At 37.8% G+C, this 20,517-nt stretch overlaps 1 long non-coding RNA gene across 1 annotated transcript in view; it reads right to left on the reverse strand.

The window, feature by feature from the left end:
• Positions 1–3,975: 3,975 nt before the first annotated feature.
• The window catches only part of LOC309667196, a 32,136-nt gene continuing 15,594 nt past the window's right edge, over positions 3,976–20,517 (reverse strand). The window contains exon 3 of the long non-coding RNA XR_014267609.1: positions 3,976–5,498. This is a non-coding gene — a long non-coding RNA (uncharacterized lncRNA). The remainder of the gene's footprint in view (positions 5,499–20,517) is intronic.

A 20,517-nucleotide genomic window follows, 5' to 3' on the forward strand; every position in this document is an offset into this window, starting at 1 on the left:
CTGAAAAATCCAAGAGCCCAAACATAAGAAATTGAATGAATTAACTATGGTACAAAAATGCATTGAAATATCACGCAGCAGTGGAAAGGAATAAGGAGAATATCTATGAACTGATATGCAGTGATTTTCATATCAGTGCAAAAATGTGTATACAGTATACTGCCTTTGTCTAAGAAAGAAGGGAAAGTAGGAAATGTATAAGAATATGCTTGTTTTTGGAAAAACTATAGAAAAGATAAAATAGAAAACAATGAAATTAGTTACCTACAAAGAGGTTGGGGCAATAAAATGAAAGGAATAGAGGAGGGATTGAGTATACATGATTATACCTTTTTGGATACTTTTGGAAACATGTTAGTGTTCTATATAGCCAAAAAAATAAAAGTTAATCAACACAGATGGGGAAAACCACAAAATTAAATGCAAACAGAAACAAGTGATCCAAAAAGTATTTTAAACAATATAAGCATACTGTGGGAGAATTAAAGAACTAACCAAAGTTACTTTTGAACACCAGCCATGGAGTAAAAGAATAGCAAACAAATCTGGACCTCATCTTAGTAGGTTTGTTTTTGTGGTGGCAAAGGTGTATGAATTCTTAAACTATTTTATGTGCGTTGAAGGGATAAGCAAATGAGCAAATGCACTGATGTTGCCAGAAGCCAGAGTTCTCAGTGCAGAAGAGACAGGTAAATACGGAATGAAGAAAGGCAAGTAAAGAGCTTTGTGAATTTGGATTAAAAGCAGAGGTCTCAGCAACAGCTCATGGTTTCTAATACGCAAATACACACAAGTTCTGCACGAGCTCCTTGAAGAAATACTGATTCCAGGTCTGGGGCAGGAAGAATTTAAGATCAGCCTTAAACATCTTTTTTATGCCAGAAAGTAAGAAAGCACTCAAAATAATGATGGAAGCATGTCAAGAAAAACACAAGAGCCAGCTTGAAGGGCCTCCCACTGACCCAATCTGGGTCAATTTGAGATGGAAATAATTACAGTAAGAATTATAATCTATTGAACAAAATAGGAATCCATGAGTCCGTACTGATACTAGATGACAGTGATAATGATGATGTTGACACATACATACCTAAATACATAAACTTTTGTAACGTATCTTGTTTCAATATTAATTTTTGATTGTTAATAACAATGGATTTTAGATCCCTCTGTTTCTTCTTTGAAATATAAGCTCATGTCCTTTCCCCATATTTTGATCATCATAGTACACCTATGATGGCAAAACTTTATCATATTTATTGCAGCTAAATTTGCAACTTGTCATTTTCCTTTTAACAAAACTTTATCATATTTACTGTAACTATTTTTCCTAGTTTGCCATTTTTCTTTTAGTAAACAGGAATATTTCATTTTTAAAAACTCCTTCTGACAGTATACGCACATTAAGAAAAATACTTACTGTGTTACATTCCTTAACTCTTCCTCAGGAAAAGAAAATAAAATGTCCCCCCAAATCCCTAGAAGGCACCACTGCTGCTGAAATGGAAGAGGAAAGAGACAGAAAAGAGGGAGCCAAACTGTGAGGGTTAATGAGAGAGGAGTCCTATTCCCTCTGTCGTGCATTAAACCATTCAATTGCAGTAAAGAAGGACATCAGAAGAGAAAAATGTGATTCTTTTCCACAGAGAAATTAATTACTTTCTTAGATTTGAAACCTTTCCAGTGAAAAATTTCCTGTTGCCCAGAAGCACCTTTCTAATTAATGACATCTTTAGTTTCTCAGGTAAGCTCACACTGCACAAATCCCTTCTCAGCTTATAAGGGAAGAGGCTTTTAAGGCGTGAACTGCAGGCTGAAAGAACAGGAAAGTTACACAGAGGAAATGAACTGACAGCTGGAGTCCAGGCGTCCCACTCCTAACTCTTGAAGCCAACGAGGGGCTACAGGAATCATTGCCCCAGGGCTCGGTGGAGAGGGGTGTGTGCTGACTCAAGGCTCCAGCGCATTCTTGAAAAATCACTGCACAGTTAACTTCTAAATTACTGAGAACAATTGTAGAGATCAATAGAAAACACCAACCTCTAAAGACATTTCCTACAGCATAATTTGAAGAAGTGCAATACATGAAGCAGTGAGCCACAGAAAATCAGGTCTTAGCACTAATTAGAAAATTTGCTAAGCTTTCTCTCTCAAGAAAATCAGTTCGTCAGTTATAGGACCAATTTGAAACATGGTTTACAAATTTTCATTTGGGCTGAAAAAAATTACAGCCAGATATTTGAACCAACATTCTAAATAAAATTGTGAGACTGATTAATTACTTACTGTTAATAAAATTGTGACAGAAAATTGATTATTCACTAGTAGTTAAAAGCTGTCTTCCACATGTCAGAATGAAGACTGGCTATGAAGCAGAAAAAATAAAACCCCACTAGAGTATCTCGTTTAATCAGAAAGGGAAGAAAGGAGCTTACTACTGTGCCTCCAGAAACATAACTTCTTCCCTTAAACTGTGATTTTATAACATTTACTTCCAACAACTTATTAAATGCTCGCCTCGTGATTAGCTATTAATCCCAACTAGCAAAGCAATCTTTTTTCTGTTATAGCTTGATTTTGTTTGACCTACAGTACAGATGCCCCAGAGCACTATGATACATATGTATATCTGGCGGGGGGTGGGGGGGGGCTGTGTTTCTTCTCAAGTAAATAATTTAGAGGCTAATTCTGCTCTTCCTATTGCTGGAAATTCCTGCTTAACCTCCACGCAAATCCACTCATTTGAGTTTTGTATGAGTGGTCCGACTGTTCACACTAATGTGAACAGTGCCCCTGAAAATACACCTGCCAAAAGCTACTATTCTTTTAAATAGAAATCAGAAAATAAATTCTCCTTGAGCAGAACAATTGGACCATGTTTTCTCCTCACTCAAAGGGATACAGCCTTATAGAAATAGGCAGCCAATGTGTTAGCTGACCCATCATCTTTCTTTAAAGGAAAGTCATACTTTCTGTCCTGGGTGATTAGTTTGACCAACCACTACCTATAGGTCTATCATCCTCCTCATGTGCAGACTCAAAATGTGGTAAAATGTGGATCTATTTCCTTGCCTTTCATTCTTTCTGAATGTTAGTTAAAGTTTTAATACTTGTTATAATAAAATATGTAAATACAAGAACAGGATAAATGCATAAATAGGAATTGTAAATATATGTTAGGACCAACTAAATATCTGCAAGAGTACACAGTTGTATTCTAAAGTCATAGGAAGATTTTCCTGCTAAACATTAGGCGACTGGAATACTAACATATTCTAATTATATGCCTAACAAAAATGAAAATCTTCCATAACCCCACTGCCTGAGATGACCACTGCTAACATTTGGCGTATATCCTTTCTGATTTTTCCATTCTTATATATCTTGGGGTTTTTTTTTACAGTAGTGGGTCTCATACTATATAGCCTGTTTTGTACTGTTTTCTATACCAGTAAACATACATCTAAAACATCATTCTTTATGGATGGTTTTTATGAATTTTATGAATGCCCTAATTTGGTTACCCAAACCTTAAAAGAGTTTTAGATGTTATACCTGGATCTATTTTTTTCATATAATTTTGACTTCATGATTGCTTTATGATAATTAATGCATACCAGGCTCCACTTAAAGCCTAGTATTGTATCAAAACATTAGCAATGGGCTTCCCTGGTGGCGCAGTGGTTGGGAGTCTGCCTGCCAATGCAGAGGACACGGGTTCGAGCCCTGGTTTGGGAAGATCCCACATGCCGCGGAGCGACTAAGCCCGTGAGCCACAATTACTGAGCCTGCGCGTCTGGAGCCTGTGCTCCGCAACAAGAGAGGCCGCGATAATGAGAGGCCCGCGCACCGCAATGAAGAGTGGCCCCCGCTTGCCACAACTAGAGAAAGCCCTCGCGCAGAAACGAAGACCCAACACAGCCAAAAATAAATAAATAAAATAAATAAATTATATATATAAAAAAAAAAAAAACATTAGCAATAATGTTTAGCTTTTAGAGGAAACTATGCAACATAATGTGAAATCCAGCTAAATACTTTTTTTTTATTGAACAACAACATTTAGTTCCTCAGGTTCATCTGCTATCAATTAGGGTGATAAGCAGGCACTCAAAAGCTAGTTTTTCAATTATGTTTTCTACCTTTCAACCGAAATGTTCCTGTCATTGCATATCGTGTAGTAATTTTGAAAAAGCTTCATCTTAGCAACCAAGAGATAACTTTAAAATCAAGAATCTAAACCAATTAATTCCTAACATTAATTACTTCTTTTAAAACAAAAGGCACTTTAAAGTAAGTGACTGCAAATATACTTTTTAATCCCACTAACAGTCCTTATCTCTTTTTCCCCCAGCTCACGATTCTGTTGACAACTCATGCTCAGACTCAAATCATCATTCAAATCATAATTAAAGCATAATTCTGAGCTCTCTTTGTACATGCTAATTCCACAACCACCAGATGTAAAAGCCACACAGAAATTCCTATAGAGTATTATTAGCTTGCAAGGAGCAGAATTAAGATGCATAAACGTATCTTCTATAGCAAGTAAATATTTTGGTTTTAATTACATTATTACCTTGTTTTATGCTACTAATTACTACAATTTATTGTATAACTGACTCTCAGAAAAAAATATTACCAGAGAAGTTCCGCAGTCTTAAACTGAAGATAGTATATACTAATGATTTTGCCTAACCCGTTCCCTTAAAAATACAATGTAAAATATTTTTATAATAGGTTTGATAAATCTTTCCTATTTTCCCACTAATACATAAAGTTATCATATGCTACAGTTATTTGTTGATTTATTTCTCATAAATCACAGGGCAATAAAAAAAAATTATATTTTCAAGTCTGGGACAATGTATTAAGCTGTCTTTATTCCCTAGAAGACAGGCCAGGACTTGAAAGTTAGTAGGTGCTCAATTAATTTTACTAAGTTAATGAATTAATCATGTAAAGCATTCATTCCACTTAACATAATATAAGCATTATTGTTAAATACTAGCTAGTATCTATTTCAGCCTCTATAGATTAAAAACCTGCAGCCTTAGAGCAAAAGACTGAACATTAGAAATAATAACAGTTTGCTGTAGATTGAAAACAAATGAACTCATTCTGAAACTCCGCAGTCTTTCATAAGCCACTTGAGAGGCCTGCCCTCTTGCAGTTTATGACCCCAGTCAAGGCTTTCTAGTGAAATAAAGCCCTGTGTTCACGCTGGGGCCATCCATTGTTCTCTCTGTAATTTGTACCAAATTGTAAAGGTTATAAATACTTGCGGTGAAGCTGCATTCATTCACAATTAGGTGCCTTTTTTTAATAACTACGAGACCAGGGACTAGCATTTACTTACTTCATGATAACCTAATTGTACATACCTTTGAACTCAGGATGTTCTTCAAGTGTCATGATTTATTATGTCCTTCTTGGTCACATAATAGTCAACCTCGTCAAATTCAACCAGGCCAACGTCATTCTTCTAGGAGTAGTAGCTAGCAATAAAAAGTGAAGAGTTATTTCTTACGTGAAACTATATGCATTTAAATTCTTTTCAGATTTAAAGAACTAATTATGTTGCAAATGACAATAAAATGAGTGAAAATAAGCATAGTTAAATACATAAATTTTCTCTGCCTACCACTTCTAAGCCTATTTTCTTCTTGTTGCTGTGCTTTTTGTTCAATTTTTCTTGAACTAATGTGCCCTCTAATGGTTGAAATAAAAATATAATCAGAACCATAAAAGAAGTGCCAACTTACTAACTGCCAGGAATATTTATTTCTATTCAAAAAATACTTCTTTGACTTGAACCTATGCCTTCAAGATTAAAATGGATATGTCTTTAATAACAAGAAAAATATGCATTTTGTTTATTCTGTACGATAGATAATGCAAACGAGGTACAGCAAACAGACCTTCTCAAATAGATTTAAGTGTTAGTTCCTATGAAAAAAAAGCATCAAATATTTTTAATGATATCTATAATTAAGTCTTGCATCTGCTGAAGTTGAAATACAGATTGGGGTTATACCTATTCTAATATTATAATTTAAGCATTTAATTTAAAAAATCTGTTAGTCCAAAATAGATTATTTTGGTTCTTCATTTTTACTTCTCTAACCTTAAATGAAAGTCTGCCCCTAACCTCTAAAAAATGTAAACATACGTACACTGAAAAAGTTAAATACAGTGCTATTTTTTCACAGTTTACCCTCAGTGTACATGCTCTCTTACTTTTGGTTCAGCTGTAATAACAGAAAGTAATGGAAATGTAGTAATTACCCAGTTAATGTGACCAATGGCAATAGTCCACCAAGCTAAGGAGATTCAGGGAGAAATTGCTTGAATGATTTAGCTTCGCCTACTAAATTCAGGAAAGTTATTGTAGTTTTACAACACAATTTATTTCTAACAAGAATTTGGTCAAGACAGAAAAACATATATACAGAAAATTTATTTAATTCTGTCTATCCAGAAGAACAGAATTGAAATCAAAGGCATAAACAGAGACTACAATGTTTAAAGATCTTCTGCCTTGTTTAACCATTATTGTTCGTACTTTAGATAATTTGCTTCTCATCAAAACGTGGTAGCATGCTCATAACATGGAATTTGCAAGTCCCTTCCAACTGTTAATGCATTAAAAAAAAAAAAAAAGGCAGCCTTATCCCTGCCTTAGAAAGTAAAGACATTATTTTTCCTATTATAAACATGAGGTAACTGTCATTGAGGTGAACTGACCTACCAAATACTGCACAAAGACAGTGACAGAAGCAAGATTAGAATTTAGAATTATTTATGCAGTTTGCTGATTTTGGCTGGTACTTTGTGTGCATAACAGGAATGTGTTATTTTGTTAGAGAAAAAAATACATCTTCCTGAATTATATTTCTGCTTTTATCTTTCAGCATTAGTTTTATAGGGAACATTCTGTATTCGATATATGTTATTTAATTTTTCTTATTTTAAGTGAATACAAAACTATTTAAAGGGCTGCAGTTTGAGGGACAGGAAACCTGGGTTCCAGTTCTGTTTGTGTTCCCAAGGAACTTACACAAGACATGAAAGAGGCTGATCCTTGATTGCTCACCCTATAAAGAAAGGGATTGAATTAGATAACCTCTGATCTCCCTTCTAATTTAAAACTGGAGGGTTCTTTTTTATTTTAATAGTAAGATGGAAAAATTATATTTTTGCAAAATGGTCAAGTACAGTGATAAAATCTAAAAGAAAAAAAAGTTTATTATCTTAAAAAAGCTAAATAACATCTTGCAATTTTAGATTCTATTTACAAAATGCTTGTTCAAGACCTGCCTCCACAACCATGGATGCTGGATGTATGAGAGGCAGAATAAGGTGATGATTGAGACATGGACTCCGGAGCTAAAATACTTGGGTTTGAATCCCAGCTTTCTTGGTTACTAGCTTTTTGACTTTGGACAAGTAATTTAACCTCTCCAGATCTTAGTTTCCTCTTCTATAAAATAGGGAAGAGAGTAGCAACCTCATGGAGTTACTGTGAGGATTCATCATATTTTTATAAATAAAATGCTCAGAATAATGCTAAGTACATAAGTGATCAAAAAATGTTAGCTATTTTTAGAATGGCCTATTTAACTTTTTCCCTCAGTCATAATGGCAGAACACTAAAAAGGCAATTAAAACTAATTTTAATGACTCAACCACCTGGCTATCTTAGTCTCTATTTTTTTATAATCAAGGTGCTCATAAATCCTAGTTTCCCAGTTTATACCTGTTGCCCTGGGGGATTATGAATAGCAACTTCTTTTACTCTCAGTGTCCAGATTTGGACAGTAAAGTATGTAATCACCCTAATTATAATATGGGTTATTTAGCTGTTCTCCTGTACAATTAGGAAAATAAATTAGATGGCCTTTCAGGTCACGTAAAACATGAGGAGTTTTGTTAAAATATATTGGTTATAAATGGAAAGAAATATTTGAATGTTCTGTAAATAAAGTCTAAAATATTATAAAGAGCTACTAGCTTTGGTCAAGATGACACAATCTGATGGCTTTTTTATTTTTAAATAAACAGTTTGAACTTACATGTGGAGGGCTACTTTTATTTCACTTGTTCAAACGCATGACAATCTCTCTGGAACTGGGCCCTCATTCTCCTTCGGTTCTTCCTCTCTTCTTCCCTACATGCTTTCACTCCCTCTTCTCTCCACTAGATGTGAGGCAGTGTGGGGAGTGGGCAAGAAGAAAGAGCTTCTCCCCTTTCCTTAAACTCAACCATTAAATTAAGGTTCCCCCAAAAGCTGACCAGTCTCGAATCCTAGCCTCGTGAGCAATCGCTCCTAAACAAATATTAACTGAACTTCTTAAATATGGGGATGAAAAATAGATTTGGAAGAGTCCTATGTCATTGCATGATAACTACAGAATGACAATATCAAACCCGAGAAGTAATAACATCTTCATTTAGCACATTACTAATATTTTAAAGTATTTATCCAACAGCATGCCCACGCTGCACCTCTACCTTATTATATTTAACTTTAAAAGGAACACCACCTTAAACCACAAGTAGAATTTATTTATTAAGTCCTCAAAATAAAGCTAGCCTTTAGTGCCAGCCCATTTACCAGAAATAGTATAAAGGATGTATTCCCTGTTTAAAGATTTGTCTAAAAGAAGCCTTGTGTTAAACAGGCGTTTGGTCCTGGTTAAGGCTGATGTTCTCAAAGGTATCTGCCCCAAAAGAAATGCCAGATAAAGAGGATGGCAGCTTGAGAAATGACAGTTTCACGTCCCTGGTTTAACCGACCAAAAAAGGGGGGAGCTTAATAATATAATACTGTAAAGAGGGAAGAAAGGAGGGTGAAAATGTACCTCTCACGATTAAAAGGGGAGATCAAGAATTATATGACCTAAAAATCTTGGAAGGTTAAATTTGAGGAAGGGAAACATTCATCTCAGGCTAATTTCAATGATCCGTTCCACTTGATTTTCCTGTAAAGAAGTCTCAGATATAATATGAAAACATCCTCTTTAATGCATGCCATAGAAAAGAAGGTTTATTTGACATCTGTGAAGTGTCATTTGACCAGTAACACCAACACAGAAAGTGTAGGAGAATGTATTATTAGAGACAACAATATCTAAAGAGCAACATACTGATTCGCAAAATGAACTTCCCAATCATGATATTACCTCAAGTAACCTGGTGTTTTGATTGGTTTCACTAAGACTATTTCTGCTTTTCCTGGATGATCTGTGCTTATATAAAACCATTTGGAAGGAAGCAAATGCAGTTCTGGGCAGTGAGGTCCCAGTCCTGGTTCCCACTGATGAAGTCCCTGCAGGGAAGGAGTCCTTCTGTCCCTCAGACAGTTCCTCCTGCGGCTGGCCCCGAACAAAGGTATGTTACAATTTTAGAGACATTGAAAGGATCCAAAAATACCTCCCATGAAATCCAATACTGATAAATTCTCAGTTTTATGGCTTTTCCTGTACCTCAAATGATTGATTCCAGAAGGCCCTTATTAAAATAAAAATATTTACTGGAAGAACTAACATTTTATCATCGACTATGATAGCAACACCAACTTTGTAATTTCATAGGCTCTTTGTTGGAAAAGGCATTGAAAAACTGAGGTTAGTTTTCATTCATTCAAACGTATATCGTCAGTCTACCAGAGTGAGACTAACTGTTGGAAATCTCAAAATAAATAAAACAGTGTCTGGTGGGGAAGACAGACATACACACAATCATTTTATCTAGTACATGATGAATCTTAATAAGGTATCATTTGATAACAAGGAACAGAAACTCAGTTGGTCAAGTTACATAAAGAAGGTATTAGCATAAAGAGTTAAAAGTGTCTACAAGGCAACTGCAGCCTCAGGAGGGACTCCAATAGGGATTGACAAGCCAACGAGAACCAAGACAGCTCACCACTCATTCCCTATTTTTTGCACATCACTTATACATGCTTTTTCCTGCAATCTGCCCATTTTACTACCTTTCCTTACAGATCAGCTCTCTTGGCTTACACATATGACCACATCAATGCTTGAGCCCATAAGACCTTACTCATCCAACACCCACAGCCAACTAATTCACTCTCTCTTTCCATCCCCATATCAATTCCTTAGAAAGAGAATCTGACCTAATCCTACCCCAATCCAAGAATAGATTCTCTTTTTCTAAAAATGTGTGGATGATGAGGAAATAATTGCCATCTCTAATACAGTAAGGTAATTTCAAGGTGAGTCTTGAAGGAAAGGTAGGCAGCTTCCAAAGAAACAAAGGGAAAAATGCAATCCAAGCAGACAGACTGTCATGTTCAAAGGTATGGATGAAGCAAAGCAGCCCATATAAAGACACATGTGTAAGGATCCATGGGCGGGAAGTTTTGATGATGCTGGGAAGATAGCCAGGAACTAGATGACAAAGTACTTTTTATGCTTTGCCAAGGAATATGATTTTTATCCAATAGCTGAAGGAGGTGTGGTGTCAAAATTTTTAACTGGAGGAGAAACTAAAGCAGACCTGTGTTTTAGGATGAAGACAAAAAAACAAAAAACCCTCTAACAGCAGGGCAAATGATGGACTACAGAAGACCAGGCTGAATGCACCACTCCAGAAGCTATTTCAGTAATTCAAACAAGAGATGGTGTAGTTTCAAAATTGGACCATGGCAAAGAGGATATAGAGGAGAGGAACGATTCAAGAATATTATGAAAGCAGAATATAAAATGAAGTAGAGTCAATTCAGAAAAGCAAAGAATCACAAGCTTTGATACGGGGAGAAGGAAAGTCTAAACGAAGCCCAAGGCTGGTGCTAAGCAATGCACCAGACATAGGAAAAGAACACACTGGAAGAAGGGATGGTAGGCAAGGAAGACACACTTTGCATTCTTTCTGATCTACCCTTAGGGTAGCCTTTCCTATGGTCTCTAAATATCTTAACCCACATAAATAAAGGCAGACTCCAAATCTTCAGGATGTGAGCACAAGGGGCATCAAAATCATTGGTAATTCAAGCGTTAATCAAAGGCATACTCGAGTTATCCTGTCATTTTATTAAAATGTCTGTCGATTCAGCCTATCACATAAAAGGACAAGAATTCATTCCTGGTGAAGTCTTAACTTGTCAGTGCCGGGCCTTGTTTCATTATGTATTTAACTAGAAGTTTTCATGGTGCTGTTTTCCTTTCAGTTCCAAGAATAAGAAGTGAAAAATGAGAAACGCAAACTTCTCAGATGATCCTATGACTCTGAAGCCACATATCTGAGTATAGGATCGCTTGCTTTTGCATTTAGAAGCCCTGGGAAGCAACATTATCAGACTGATTATGAATGCATATATTTTCATAAGAATATGCAATCTTTGCCAGCTCAGGGCAGGACACCGAAGTGACTAAGTATCAAATTAAAGATTATTCTTTTTTGTGTGGAATTCACTCCAGCAAGAAATTGAACAAGGGGATTTAAAATCCAAAAACATTGGGACCACCTCCTGAGACATTATTAATTATTAGTGGGCCCCAGTTTTCCAGTTTCTTATCTCCCTATACACCCAATGCTCCCATTGCTTTAAATTGTTATCATTATTTGTTAAATGCTTTCAATGTGCTTGGTACCCTGGCAGGCACAGAAAAAAGTTTCCACACCTGCCCAGGGGCTTTCTACCTAAATTGCACAGTTATAAATTAAGTTTGAAAATGGGTTGTTGTTGTCAGTTACAGTCTTTTCTAAAGGCTTAGAAGCAATAGAACAAAACTTAAAGTATATAAGTTCAAACACCTCCTTTCTCTCCCGCCTTGGGTCTTCTTTATATTCCACAGCCTGGTCTACTAACCCAGAAAACAATATCACAGAAATATGCCAAATGTCGGTAATGAGAGGCCATCAAGAGCTCAGAGAAAATTATCAACACTTAGAAACAATCTTGCGTGTCTGACTTCTCACCCTGCTCCCTGCTGTCCCGGGAGGGGAGCCTGTGGTTCAGAAGAAATAGCAAGTGAGGAGAGCTGTGCGGAGGGAAAAGCCCCGGAGCTGGCTTCCTCTTCCCTGTCGCTACCTCACGCAGTCCAAGCTGTGACATGGCCGGCAGTGCCCTCACCCCTGTCCAAATCCTCACTATCCTCTCAGAAGCCCGTTCTTCCCAGACATCTACTCCAACTCCCGTGACAAATGTCTAGAGAAGTGGAGTCTGAAACTTAGCCTCTGACTCAGGTCCTTCTATATTTATATATGTGTTTCCCTAAAAATCTAAGTGTAAAAAAGAAAAATGGGGGTACCATTTCACCTCTATTTGTGCCCTCCACTCCCATTATTACTAATAAAAACAATCCTTTTTAAAAACCAAAAATGCTTTGTTTGCCTCGAGGTCAGATGGGAGATGGGGCAAAAGCAGTGAATAAGGGCTCTATTCCACCATCAGATGAAGAAAACCCAGACAAAAAGCACTTGAGACAGATATGGAAAAGGAAAACAGGCAGACTAACCCTTAGGCCAGTGAAGAAAGTAACTGTAGGGTGTTGGTGGAGGGAAGAGGGTATTAGGAAATAGCCTGAGACTACAGAGAATGACGGGGGGCTTGCTCTACCAGAAAGTTCCCCGCACTGTAACCCCACTGCCACTGCAGCCACCACCAAACCAACAACACCCCCCAGATCCCAGCCAAGCCTCTACCAATGGCCTTGGGATCCACCACCAACAGTTCATCATAGGGCATTCCCTGCTTCACCCATCCAGCAGAGAAGAGAGGGAGGAGCTCTTCTAGACCACACAGAGGGGAACCATGATGTACACTCAGAAGTTCAATCACTTAAAGTCATTTCCTGACACAACATCATTCCACATAGTGAATTATCTAACTTTGGACACATACGTTTTTCCTTTGAAATACATATTCCTTGAAGGCAAAGCTCTTATCTGAGCATGAATACAGTGAACAGGGCATATGAATACATTTCCAAGGGCTAAGTGCTCATATATCCACTTCATTATTGTCTACTGGCTTTACCCTCTGCCTTGATCCCCACAGAGCCAGCTCCTCAGTCACTGCAACCCAGCAAAGCACCACCAACTATGCCCACTTCTACAACTAACAAAGTCCAACTCTGCCATCTCTGGCCTTCTCTTCTGTTTCCTATCTGTACTCATCCAGTCCTGCATTCCCTCCTCCATGCAGGTGTTGCATGCACATTCATTACTGATGTAAAGATTACTTACTGAGTGCCTACTGTGTACAAGACATTGTGCTGAGTACAAGGCATTGTTAAGTTTGGAGTCCCTGGAGTTTCAGCATTCCATTCAGGTCTGCTCTAACCCACCAATTTCTAAAATGTCAGCTAGGTCTTAATCCACTGATGCAGTATGAACCTAAGTTCTTATTCCTCACACTCCTGGCATTTGTCTGGAGATTCTTGAATGCATGCATAGTTCTTTTCTTACTGATCCTTTGCAGTCTTATTGTTTAGACCACCAAAACCCTGGCCTATTTTCTCTGAATGAACCTCAGTTGTTCAATCATTCAAATAAATGAAATTGCCTTCAATAAAAAATTCAGTGAAACTGTGTTTTACAGGGATTGTATGAAAGTAACTTTAAAATCTTTATGTCCAGAGATAACTCTGAGGACGTTAAGGGAGCAAAAGGAAATGAAAACTGTAATAAAAGTAGACTAAAATAAAAATAACTAAAATCCTGAGAGTAAGAGGTACAACTGTGCCACACTTACTTGAAAACACAGATTTTCAGGAAAAAAAATATTGAGGCAGAGGTGAGTTTTCACTTGACAAAAAGATTTACAGTATCACTTTGCAATAAGAAAAAAGTATGGTTCAATTAGTTAAAAACAGGATATTCATAATTCTTTTCTGGTATATACGGATATAGCAAATCTGTAGTATTTGTACACTAATCACTCAATATAAGTTTGTTAAATAATGGATGCCCATTTCTCGATTTTTAGCCCCCATTTCATCTTAAAAACCTTGCCAAATCTCTATGAAAATAAGAATAACCAGGTGGGAAGCATACTTTAAGAACAGGTTAAATGATTTAAGATTGGATCAGTCCTCTGCTGTCTCTTAGCCGCCCAGACAAAGGCTAATATATGATTGTCAGATCTGGAATCCATAAATGTCATAAGCACAAATCTGGATAATCTATATCAATGTGCAGGGGGTGGGGGGTGGGTACAGAAGACAGGGGAGAGACAGGCAGAGAGATTACATTTAAAGAAAACACTTTATAATCATAGTTTCTAAATGTTGGTTAAAGGAATGTTTTAATCTTATTGTAATGTATTTTTTCCTAGTTTTTGTACTGCCTAAATTCTTCCTATCCAAATTACTGCTTAGATGTTATTCTTCTTTACCAGTAAATTCCCTTTTTTTCTTCCATTTCTGCTACAGATCTTTTACTCTATTAAGGTTTTCTCCTCCTTGCCTCTTCTCCCCTTTTATTAGTCTATGTAATCTACTCTTCAACCATTTTATTTTTTTCTAATTTTTTCTTATCTTAAATCTCATTTGTATACAATCAGGTCTATAGACAACTGTAGAAGCTAATATAGGATGCTAAAAACAAGTATAAGAACAATCATCATCCTACTTTAAAATTTTTTTTTTAAATCAGCTTTTTGTTTTACTCAGGGAGGACTCTACCTTTCTTTTTATTGTTATAACCATCTTTACCCAGTTTAAGGTAAAAATGTGAATCAACACTTCCAACAAGAGCCCAAACCCTAAGCTAGAAGCCCAGAGAATTCAGGGTCTGAGAAAACTTGCGGGTGGCTCCACTTTTGATGAGAATAGATTTGGGTCTGGATGAAGTCACCAATGTGCCTCTGAAGAAACAAATGTCAGCGCGACCTATTAAAGTCAACCCTGAGCTAGGTAGCAACAATGAGCTGGGGATTAGCATTGACAGCTCCCTTAATGTGATTCTTTTGGACAGGGATTAATTTAATGTGTTGCTGTCAAATGAAACAAAAAACGAGATGGATTTACTAATGACTCTATACCACACACTTTTCCACCCCTGATCTATGTCAGAATGAATCTGACAGCAAAAGAAAATAATTTTTAAAATGAAAAGAAGACATTGCCTTCTCCAGACACTCGAGAAGGAAGTTTTTACTGGGCTCCCAGGAAGGGGGATGAGCGTAGGGTGCGGGGCCAGGTGAAGCGATGCCACGGGAGCCGTCAGGCCACCACTCCGACCGAAAAGGGGAGCGCCAGGGCGGGGCGTGGGGTCTGGCCGCCAGCTATGGCACAAACTTACAAGATGGCCTTAATTTCTTCAGGCCTCGCCTACCTTCCGTGTGAAAGTAAAAGGCTGTATTATGAGGCTTCTAAATGTCCTCTTAACTTTAAATTGCGAATCTCTAAAGGGGGGCGGGCGCAAACCTGCCGGAGCATTAGCCTTGTTGCAGAGACAGCTCTGCAGTGAGGCTGTGACAGAGAGGGGGCGAGTCAAAGAGCGAAGGTTGATCTGTAGCAAAACGGTTTGCCAAGTCAAATGTTAAGCCTCCTTAAAATAATTTGGATTCTTCTTTGTTCTCTCTAACAAAGAAACTTTAATTCGCAGTTCTCTGCGAAGGAAGACAATGCAGACAAGCCATTTTCAGGTGAAAGGTGTCTCGTCAATTAATAATCATTGAATAATCACTAAGGATTGGCAGGAGCTTTTCATCGAAAAGGGTGCTCAGAACATGAAACTGCATCCATTTACAGTGCAGACCGTTTGGGTATTATTCTTCCTTGTGATTGTTTTGTTTTTACCCCCTATGAGGTACATACGTCCCTAGTCTTATGTATCTGTATATTCCCGTAAGTTGCCGTTAGGTTGGTAAATACCCGCGATCTCCTCGGGTCTGAGTCAAGCCTCATTGACAGGGCCGCCCTACCGCGGAGCTTGAGCCCCGCGCTGGGAACCGTCGTCCGCGCCGGGTTCCTGAGCCCCGAGGCGTGTGGTTAACTCAGCACTCACCCCGTGCAGCCCCAGCCCGCAGCCCTCGGTGCTGCAGGCCGCAAGAGAGGGGGGCACCCCGCGATGGCGTGGCTAGGGGACCTTGAGTGCGATGCACGAAGAGCCTTTGCGCAACGGGGAGCCGAGGGATGGGACGCCTCTCACCTCGCCGAAGTCCGGGGCCGCTCTCTTCTCGCTCCTCTGCCCTGACTCGGGCTAGGAGAGGCCCCGGACCGCACCCCTGAGAAGCACTCTTGCTTGGGGAGGTAATGACCTCTCCCCGCCCGGCCACCTCCGCGGCGCGCTCCTGGTGCGGCGGCTCCAGCCCGGCCCGGGGCCGCGCATCACCAGCCCTGCTAAGTCCTTTTTCCCGGACGGCCGGCGCGATCCGGCCAAAGCTCAGATACCGGTCGAGGAGCGGTGAGAATCCTGGTTCTGCCACTTAGCGCGGTGACCTTGAGCAGTTACCCAACCTTTTAAGGTCGATGTTTTCCCACCCGTTAAGCGGGACCGAAGATGCTGTTTCCGCGGGCTCCCTGTGGGATGAAATGAAAGGATGGATGCCCAGCCTCGAGCTCCTAGTGCCCTGCCCCGTCTTCGTTCGATTCTGCTTCTTCTTTTCTGTTTTCTGCCTTATTTTTCCTCTGGCTTTTACTATCATTTTTCATCGTGTAAGTTTTCCCTTGGTTTTGTCTCCCCAATTTCTCGAAGAATCCTCTTTCTTCTCTTCTTTCATTTCTCCCTTTCCTCCCAGACTCATTATTGTAGCCAACAAATTCATCAAAGATTTGTTTCCACTTCCTACACCCTGGGGTCCCCAAGACAAATGCCCATAATCTCCATCGGCCCCCTCCCCGGGCCACCCCAAATAATCGGGCAGTCAAGGAAGGACTCGGCTTACTGTGTAAACACGGTCTCAAGAAACAAGTCCCCTCGCCCTACTTCCAACCATTAAATTTCTCCTCTGCGGGACCCCTGAGACCACCGCTGCCCTGAGGGCAGGGGCCACGGTGGCTTCTTTGTCACCGTGTCCTCGACGCCGGGCCCAGAAATCTATTCAAGGGCTCAGCAACCGTCCCCAAACGACCCGCGAACGGAACCTGGAAGCTGAAACCGGAACCCAGTCCTGAATTACTCGTCTTGAATTTTTACTAACAGACAAGCAAATTCATACATGATGTTCCATACTTACATGTAAACGTATTTTTTAATCTTCAAATACGCTGAAAGATACAGCGTAAAAAGAGCACAAGATACACTCAAGTGGTATTTTTTTTAAAGCATGTTCTCTAATTTTTACCTATAAAACCGAGATTTAGATCAAGTTCTTACTTATTGAGTGGTTAGAAGAGAGAGGAAACTGAATTGCCTAAAACTTGAATTGCCTAAAAATGAGCTGCACTTATGCTCATTTATTGAAACATTTTAAAGATGCCTGAAAATACATTATTTCTTTATAACAAAAAACCACTCTACACTATCATAGTATATGTAGTATAAAGAGTATAAATAAAATACCATAAACTATAACCAAAATTTGTATAAGAATTTTTTAAAAAGAAAAAAGCTAAAGCTAAATAGAGATTTTTGATTACTTGCCAGTTACCTCAAACCGAAAAGTATCAAGTTTCCTTTGAAATTATTTCTCATTTTCATTAAAATCTAATTGAAGATCACTTATAAAATGTTGGGGGAAGGAAAACAAGTGGAGAAATATCAATTCTATGCTTAGATTTTTGAAAGAGTAAAAGAACCACAGTACCACCTTGTGGGGACATGAGATTTTTTTTTTCATCTTCTCTATTATGGTTGTTTTATTTCCCTCTACTATATAGACACTCACACACATTTTAAATAAAAATAAATAAAGCCATTAACAAAAACTTGGGTCTATGTGAATAAAATGTGATAATATGCTTTCTCTATTATTTTAAACACACTAGCATGTTTATATGAAAATAACTTTTAAGTTTTATTAACAAGTTAAACATATCAATATATGTATGATATTAATTGTGCTTCTAGTACTACAAATAATTCCAGAAATCAAATGTTAGGCACAAAACAGTAAATATAAAATTATGTGCACATACTAAAAGAAGAATAATTCTTTAAAAAATTGGTTTAAATTTCACTATTAAATACTATTCATGGGTTTTTAAAATGTAGTTCTTTGTTCAGTTGCTTGGACCCGGAAAAGCCACATTCTTAGATAAATACAAAGTAATGTTTTATTTTTTTAAGCTATTTGTCTCATTACATTTAAGACTGGCAGAGCAGCCAGACATTTATAGAACCCATAACTGTTGGTTTAACAAAGCCGTTCTAGTCACCTTCAGAATATACAAAGGGCATAGATCATAGGGCTTGGAATTTAAGAAGTAAGATTATAAGACTCCAAAGCCAAGAAATGCAAAATAAAAAATGTTTCTCTTCTATTGTACATCTGGAAATATCTTACATGATACAAATGTTTCCTGCTCAAAACGTGTTTTCTGTAAAGCAAGAGAGAATTCCGGGGTTACCTGTAGGCATCCTTTATTCTCTGTGCTTTAGAATCACAGAGCTGGTATATCCCTCTGACCTTCAGGAAGGACTAAATCAAAAGCATCCCGGGAAGAGACCAGTGTATTTTAAACTGTGTTCAGCAGAGCCCTAGGGGCTGTCAAAAGATTATAAGGGGAGGGGAACACCAAGAGAAGCCCCTCACTCCCAGCTTCTACCAACTGACTCTGCTTTCGTCGTTTTCACACACAGGAATTCTGCCTATGATTGAGCTGAAACAACAGACTCCATGTCTCTAGAAATGTTAGAAAACCACTAATCTAATCTTACCTATTTTGTATAAGTCTAGTAAAGAATTGCCGTAAGAAATGTTCTGATGCTTCCTGCACGTTTGTTAACAAATGCACCTTAAGAGCAGCCCACCATGCTTCCACATACCGCATTCTCTTTTTTCTTTAGAAAATAGTTCATTACAAAATGTATATAGGTTGACTGTTAAAAAAAAAAAAAGTAAAACTGAGGTATCGATATATTAAATTAAAAATCTCTATATCTCAACCCCAAACCACTCACTTCCCAGGAATAACACAGTTAACATTTTGGTTTGTACCCTCCCAGACACTTTTTCTCTGTGGGCACACATACAAGCTTGTGTGGGCAAACACACACCCACACTGAGTGTTTGTTTCAAGAAAACAGGATCATATCACCTGTGTTTTGTCCCTCAATAATATAATATCTTTCTATGTCAGTACCTACAGCACTACCTCATTCATTATCCAAAGTATGGATGTATACAAGTTATCTAATCTCATCTCTATTGTTGAATATTTGGATTTTTGCTTTTATATTGTATATTTGCACTTGCTCTTCCTTCTATCTAAAATACATTTCCTACTCTCCACCTGGCCAACATCTAGACCCCAGAGTAACAACACTACCAACCTATAAGAAGCCAAAATTTTAAAACACAATTTCTCAATACAATATATTCTCTACCCCAACATTTTAAACACAATAAAACGGGGCTTTCCTTTTTTTTTTTTTTTAGCCTATTAATTTCTTCACAAGAAAACAAACCTATATCCTTTTCAGATTTTCCCAATGCCTCAAGAATGGAATCTATGCTTTTTGGAGAGCAATTTGATTGTGTCTATCAATATTTAAAATATGCATATCTTTCAGTCCAAAACCAGAGTAGCTTTCTATAGGCATATTTACACAAATTCACTAATTCATTCAACACAATTATTGAACCCATCTAAGTGTTAGTCATTTTGCTAGGTTCTTATGGAAATGCAGTTAAAAAAAAGAAAAAAAAATCCTCAGGGAGATTATAGTGTACTGGGATAAATCTACACTGGATAAATAATCACCTAGTATGTTTATCATTTATAAATTGTGATAAATAGTAGCAGGAAAATTACAATATAATAAACTACTTTAACAGAGTTTTCTTCTCAAAGAGCTACAAAATGTTACAAAATCTCTCATTATATTTACCTTTTTGACCTAATCTTTGATGGTATCTTTCTAAAGCATCCCAATATGTCCTTTCTTTTTTAAAAAATATACCTCAACATATAGACTAGCCACTTAAGTCTAATGAACCTCTGAGATTGACAAATCGCTGCTTTCAGCTCATTTAATAATTTTAATCTTTGTCCCAAATGTGTTATTAAGATACTTAGGCCTTTGTTTCTTACCAGCCCTTTCATTCTTCTATTGTGAATTCATTTTCAAATAAGGATAAAATATAATAGGATATTCAAATATTAAATAAATACTGCTGCTTGGATTAGGCCAAGAAAATAGGTGAAGCTAAATTTTTGGCTGACAGTTAGTGCCAACCCTGCACTATTTCAAAATCATTGCTGATAAGATGGTTTAGAAGAGTCCAAATTCAGTGTACAGAAGGTAGTGTGGGTGTGTCAATGTTTAAGGTATGAAAGTCTGTACTTTAATACATGAAAAGGGGGCTTCCCTGGTGGCGCAGTGGTTGAGGGTCTGCCTGCCAATGCAGGGGACACGGGTTCGAGCCCTGGTCTG

Source organism: Balaenoptera physalus (genome assembly GCF_965194825.1).
Source record: "Balaenoptera physalus genome assembly, chromosome: 9".
NCBI lineage: Eukaryota > Metazoa > Chordata > Mammalia > Artiodactyla > Balaenopteridae > Balaenoptera > Balaenoptera physalus.